General features: G+C 35.7%; 1 protein-coding gene across 1 annotated transcript in view; it reads left to right on the forward strand.

Moving 5' to 3' along the window:
- LOC139135269 (Y+L amino acid transporter 2-like) overlaps window positions 1-7,595 on the forward strand; it is a 69,630-nt gene that overhangs the window by 37,881 nt on the left and 24,154 nt on the right. The gene's annotated exons all lie outside the window — the stretch shown is intronic.

Raw genomic sequence — 7,595 nt, forward strand, 5'->3', positions numbered from 1 at the left:
GCTGCCTGAAATTCGGACAAATTTTAATTTGTTGTTGCATGCAACTTGTAGTCTGAGCCATAAACTCATATGAATTAATGTGACTTTTAGTATGCATTTCAACGTTAGCAGGTTTTATTTTCATCGTTCTCGCGAAAAATGCGGACAAATGTTTATTTTTGCATATAAATGTAAGAAAAATGACGTTCAGTGATCAGCGCTATATAGCATACTAAAATGCCAAATATTCTGCTTGTTAAGACAGCCAATGCCGAATGGCGGTTGCTATTTTTGAAAACTGAATTCTAATCCGAACTTATTAAACGTCCCAATCATTTGATCAAAGTAAGAGCAACTTCAACTGCATACGAACTATTTGGGACATTCAACAACGAACATTTCACGGTACCTGCTTGCCCCGGTGCAGATCCAATGTCGTGATCAATCCCGGATCGCGGAAAGTTTATGGAAATTCAGTTCCATTCCTTATTTGAAGCCAAACAAGTCAAGAATTGTTTTCGATCCGTCTTTTATAGAGAACAAAACAATTAGACGTCCTTCAGCCGACATGAAAACTTTGCGGGAGAAATCAACTTTTGAAATGGTCGATCGATCGATCGTACGGTACACTAGTCCGCTACAAACAGGAGGTGCATATGTACTCTTTACGTACAGCGGCTGGCCACCCTTTTACGATATGTAGCAGATTTGTATTGAAATTATTGTAAGACATCTGTTTTTGCGACATTTAATTAAAACTGCTGTGTGATGGCACTCTGAATGTGTCATTGCGGACAAAGGAAGGGAAGAATGTGCCGTATTTTCGAGCAGACGATTTGTGTTTGTTTTTCAGATTTCGCCCAATAACCTACCCGCACGCGGACGGCAAACAATTTATTTTACAGCGCCCTATAGTGTCAAATGAACAGGACAAAGCACAATTCACAAATTATATACGTATCCGAATGCAATTAAACAGTCGATCTTGCATGGTCGTGCAGTACCTGACCATTCGTCCGAGTTGTCCTAAATTTTGCAATGCAGCCCCGGACTCGGAGGAAGGGGCTATGTCACAGAAAGGCAGTACACAAACCACGGTTCCGATCATCCACTTTATGTTTTGTGTAGATTTCTGACCGAAAAATTGTTGACAAACTTTAGACTTTTGACCCTTTTTTGATTCTGACCCAACTTTTGACACCAAATAAGTACTTTCGACCGATCATTTTGTAGAAAATGCAAGTTGTGATATAAATATTTGGCCAAAAATGTCATTCGCAGATTGAACTACCTTGGGTAAACCTGTGCCCAGTTTGGGATCGAGTGCCCCCCCCCTAAAAAAGTGTACCAACAGAACAACTATTACTGCCTGTCCATTTAGGATTGTGGTTATAGCAGGATTGGTAAATATGATGAAACCAATGGTTACATTAAATTCATTATTGTACATAGGTTTATAGTGTAATTTGCCCGTTCAAAGATTTCAAAGATGATGAAACGACGGGCTTTCAATTTTTAACATAAGAACTTTGCAAATTTGATCAATGTTTGTCACGCATGTAGTACAGTATGATACGAGCTCGGCGTACCAGCTGTATTTGGTATCGGGGTTAAAACTATTGATTACCTTGTCAAATTGTATTTAGTGACGAATATAACCTGGGCGGTGGTATGAAACAAGCTTATGTATTTTATGTGGAACAAATAAGTAATAAAATATAGGTTTTAGTAATACTTCTTCGGCTTAGTTGTACCTATGTTCATTGTCTCCTATGGGATCATGATCTTTTATCGAGATAGATGTGAACTGTACACTCCACATCAGTTGTTTGACCTGTTTGTTCACACCCTTCGTTATCTACGGAAGATGTCTCACAGGAGAACAATAATACAATTAAAAACCTTTGAACAACCCAAAAGGTAAGCATTGTTATATCAACGTTCAGAATAACTTCTTTGGTTTATAAAGTTTAATAGCAAACGCTGTTTACAGAATTGTTACATGCAGTATATCACACACTCTCATAGGGTCATATTACCAACGTAGTACATGAATTGAATCGTATACAAATACAAAAAAGTACTAACGTATTTTTGTTAGTTGACTTGTCCTGACATGACTGACATGTCAGTTTCATGACGTGTTACAGGAAACTAAACCAGAGTTGCTCACCGTTATACTCTCAGACCATGAAAGAGGTCGGTTAAGGGAGCCGTCATTATTAACGGCCTGGGGGTCGGAGGAATGTGAGGGGGTCACTCAAAAAATTGAAAACTTTAAGGGGGGTTGCTCAAAATGTGGAGAGGAATAAGAGGGGGTAACCCAATTTTTGGTGCAAAATAAATTGAAACATCTCATTTTGCACCGCACACATCAATTTCTCAAAATTTTCAATGCGAGAAGGGGGGACACCCCTCTCCTGCTCCTCCTTGGGAAGTTCTAACAATTTTACTAGTAAAAAACAAATTGAAAACACCTCTAAGATTGCACCGGGCTGCACTATTGCACACAACAGTTACTCAAATATTTCACAGGATCTAGGACAAAACTGAACCGTATGAATTCCCACCATTTATTATCACAGAAACATATATTTTAATTGATTTCAGGCTTTTCATTTTAAGCTGGCAGCTGAAGAAATGACACAAGAGGGTCACAGATTTTCCATTCTTGCGTATTCTTTGGTCTTGAATCTCGGGCAAACTGAGAAACTGTTTTTTGCAAAATGTATTGTCATTGTTTGGTTGTTGAATATTGTGACTCAAACACTGATCATGCAAAAAATTCATAAAAATACTGTAAAACAAGTCTTTTTAGCTAGCATCCTTTTTTAGCTAATTTAGCAAAGTGTTTAAATTCGCTAATTTATTATGCCGCTAATTTAAACTTTTCCCCATGTTAAATATGGTCAAGAGGTCTTTTCAGCTAAATTAAAAACCCGCTGATTGCAAAGAAAGTCCCATTGCAAAATCACTAAAAAAGCAAAGTGTTTTACAGTACAGTGTTCAATATCATTTTCAAACAATTTTACCGAATGCAAAATAAATTGCAACACCTCCCAAATTGCACCATTATACACACCAATTTCTCGAAATTTTCGATTCGAGAGGGGGACTTAAAAACACCTCTTAGATTGCACCAGACTGCACCATTGCACACATCAATTTCTCAAAATTTTCCACGCAACATAGGGGACACCCTCTCTGACACTTTCACCCTCAGTCTCTCGGGTGCTCTCCCATCTGTACTTCCAAATTCTGCCCAGCGAGATATCCTATTGAAAACCCTGTCATTATACCCATCCCAAAGTAAACAATATTATATGGTTGGATACTGGTCATAGCGAGAGCTTTTACATCTGTATTTTGTTGTCACTTTGAATATCCTTTTGTTGGTTTCAGCTTTTTCAACCATCATGAGATAACCAATATAATCTAGCAGGGTACTTCAGTATTTTAAAGGTCTTTACTATTGCTGTATTTTTGTAAATTTTACAAACACATGTATTTGTATTTAACTCTTCTAAGTGGGGGGGACAGACAAAATTTTTGAGTTAGAGAGAGGGTTACTAAAAGTCATCGCGGTTAGCAAGGGGGTTTACTCGAGTTTTTGATGAAATTCCTCCGATCCCCCACCCCAAGGCCGTAAATAATGACGGCTCCCTAAAGACTGGCCTGACCTGAATGACGCAATTACCATGACGTACATGTATTGGGTCACAGTCGCTTGTGTATCCAACAACAAGCGACTTTGTACTTGGCATGTAGCAAAAGGCTTACTATTATCCTCACGCTTGGCGACTTGACTTTCACACATCGAAAATAGACAAATGGCAACATCGTTATGCAATAAGACGGCTTGTTAACCACAATTGTACTTTAGGAGTCAAAATTCGCCCCTTAAATACTTGAAGGAATAGCCACCAGCTACAACTAGTTTCGTCTGTCATCAGGCCCAAACAACACTACCATATAGCCATAAACAAAACCATTTCCTGCATTTCAGCAAAGGCATAACATTAACCAGGAACATTTACTCACTTGGAAATCTCCAACTTTCCTAAATCGTCGATGTTTACCTGTCCACTTATATCTCATTCAACCAATGATAGGTGTCAGAGCGGACTGATAGGTGTCAGAGCGGACTTGGGGAGCTTATAAATATCAATGTGTATACAAAGCTGCCTGTTTACAGTGTTTACACAGTTTAGCTGGAGCATTGTAGTTTACACACAGTTCTCAAATTGTGACTACTAAATGCCAATTTTGAGTGTTTTTCAGGATGTACACATAACCATGTTTATGTCTTGCATCTCGTTTGATGCCGTTGTTGTTATGACTGCAAGCCCGAGGACAGGGTATAGATCGTCGTTTAGTTCGGCGTTCTGGTCACACGTGTAAATAGGCCATTGTTTCAGGATACCGCGACATTGGCACTATAGGCATTATCGGATAATATTATCTAAGTTATCTAAGTTAGAGTCTAATATTAGACGAGTGGATGGGGAAGAGGCAGATGCCCGACATGCTGTTTTATCGGATAATATCCGATAAAAATCGATAATATCGTCTAAAATCTAAGTTAGATTCTAATATTAGACGAGTGGGGAAGGGGCAGATGCCCGACATGCTGTTTTATCGGACAATATCCGATAAAATCGATAATATCGTCTAAAATCTAAGTTAGATTCTAATATTAGACGAGTGGGGAAGGGGCAGATGCCCGACATGCTGTTTTATCGGACAATATCCGATAAAATCGATAATATCGGATAAAATCTAAGTTAGAGTCTAATATAGATGAGTGGGGAAGGGGCAGATGCTCGACATGCTGTTTTATCGGATAATATCCGATAAAATCGATAATATCGCCTAAAATCTAAGTTAGAGTATAATATTAGACGAGTGGGAAAGAGGCAGATGCCCGACATGCTCTTTTATTAGATAATATATTGGCCACTTAACTACCTGCCGATAATATCGCCTAAAATCTAAGTTAGAGTCTAATATTGGACGAGTGGGGAAGGGGCAGATGCCCGACATGCTGTTTTATCGGATAATATCCGATATCGATAAAATCGATAATATCGTCTAAAATCTAAGTCAGAGTCTAATATTAGACTAGTGGGAAAGAGGCAGATGCCCGACATGCTCTTTTATTAGATAATATATCGGCCACTTAACTACCTGCCGATAATATCGCCTAAAATCTAAGTTAAAGTCTAATATTAGACGAGTTGGGAAGGGGCAGATGCCCGACATGCTGTTTTATCGGATAATATCCGATATCGATAAAATCGATAATATCGTCTAAAATCTAAGTCAGAGTCTAATATTAGACTAGTGGGAAAGAGGCAGATGCCCGACATGCTCTTTTATTAGATAATATATTGGCCACTTAACTACCTGCCTAGTATTAGACTCTAACTTAGATTTTAGACGATATTATCGATTTTATCTGATAATATCCGATAAAACAGCATGTCGGGCATCAGCCATACCTCACGAGTGGGGAAGAGGCAGATGCAGATGCGGTACTTGGATATGAGGTGAGATTAGTGCCAAAACAATTGTGTTAACATTATTTCATTATGTTTACATTATTTCGTATTGTCAATTTGTTTGCATTTTTTTGTTATTATGTTTACATTTTTATTTCGTTTTCTCATTGTGTTTGCATTCTTATTTCATTATGTTTGCATTTCATTATATTATGTTTACATTTTATTTCATTCTTCATTTTGTTTGCATTTTATCTTATTATGTTTACATTTTTATTTCATTCTTTGATTTTGTTTGCATTTTTATTGTATTATGTTTACATTTTTATGTCGTTTTTCTTATTTTGTTTCCATTCTTATTAAGATATATTTACATTTCATTTCTTTAACATGATGAAACAAAAATGTAAACAAAATGAAAGAATGATATAAAAATGCTAACATAATGAAATACAAATGTAAACAAAAATGAGAAAATGAAATAAAAATGCTAACATAACAAGATAAAAATGCAAACAATATTAAAAATGACAAAAAATGCAAATATAATGCAACAAAAATGCAAACAAAATGAAAAAACGAAATAAAAATGTTAAAATAATGAAAAAAGAATGTCATTTTTTAAACATTATTTTTCTTTTACTCATTTTGCTTGAATTTCTACGTAATAATGTTTGCATTTCTATTTCGTGCATTCATTTTGCTTTAAATTTTTTTATATTGTGTCAGCATTTATATTTCGTTCAGTCATTTTTCAAGGTTTTTATAGCATTTTCTCATTGTGTTAACATTTTTATTTGATTGTGTTCACATGTTTATCTGTCTCATTATCATAATTTATGTATCTCCCTAGCCTAGCGCCGAAAGTTCGCTTTCCTGTTTGTGTGAAATACTGTTATATGCGTTCGCTATCATTTCAGTTTGTAAGGCAGATTGTGAAATTTGCAGTACATGTACTTAAAAGCAAGTCCCTTGATCTTATTTTACGTTTTTGTTAACCTTTATTTAACCATGGACGTACTACAGAGAGTGCGTCCTTAGCATAAAAAATGTACTAAGTTTAAAGGGCAAAACACTAGTCGCCGTAAGCTTAAGTTCAGAAATGGCGATAAAAGTTTGAGTACAATAAGTTCATTTTGACAAGCACCTAAGCTATCGTATACATATATTCCAACTAACGAACTTTGGATGCCGATCGAAGGGAATCAGCAATTTCTAGTACTAGTTCATTTATAGCCAGTGTCAAACTATTGGTACGGTTCCAGCCATTTTGTTAAAAGGATTGTGGGACAAGTCTACGAATTAAAAATGTTAACATAATGAAATAAAAATGCAAACAAAATGAGAAAATGAAATAAAAATGTAAACATAATATAATAAAAATGCAAACAAAATGAGAAAATGAAATACAAATGTAAACATAAAGTGCAAACAAAATGAGAAAACGAAATAAAAAAGCGAACATAATATAATAAAAATGCAAACAAAATGAAAGAATGAAATAAAAATGTAAACATAATATAATAAAAATGCAAACAAAATGAAAGAATGAAATAAAAATGTAAACATAACAAACTAGTCAACTCCCACACTTTCAACGCCTGGTTGATTTTGCCGATAACACACACGAAGGCATTACAAAATCATATATTGATGTCACCTTATGATATATTAAGGGCACCTTATGATATATTGATACCACCTTATAATATAAAGGCGTCACCTAATCATATATTGACACGACTTAATCATATAAAGGCATTACTAAATGATATATTGATATCACCTAATTATATATTAAGGGCACCTTATGATATATTGATACCACCTTATAATATAAAGGCGTCACCTAATCATATATTGATACGACCTAATCATATAAAGGCATTACTAAATCATATATTGATGTCATCTCATCAGATACAGCAAATAAACATCAGAAGGCAGCAACGGCGTTCCATATTTTACGTTTCATAAAAATTATGGAATGGGTTTGCGAATACATGTACCTGATGGTTGCAGCGACAATGATATATTGCATTTTGAGCTGATATTGAGGTTCTACTATAAGAAGACACTTATGAATTACGCTCCCTCGCTAAAGGCAAGTGTTTA

Source organism: Ptychodera flava, chromosome 6 (assembly GCF_041260155.1).
Source record: "Ptychodera flava strain L36383 chromosome 6, AS_Pfla_20210202, whole genome shotgun sequence".
Taxonomy (NCBI): domain Eukaryota; kingdom Metazoa; phylum Hemichordata; class Enteropneusta; family Ptychoderidae; genus Ptychodera; species Ptychodera flava.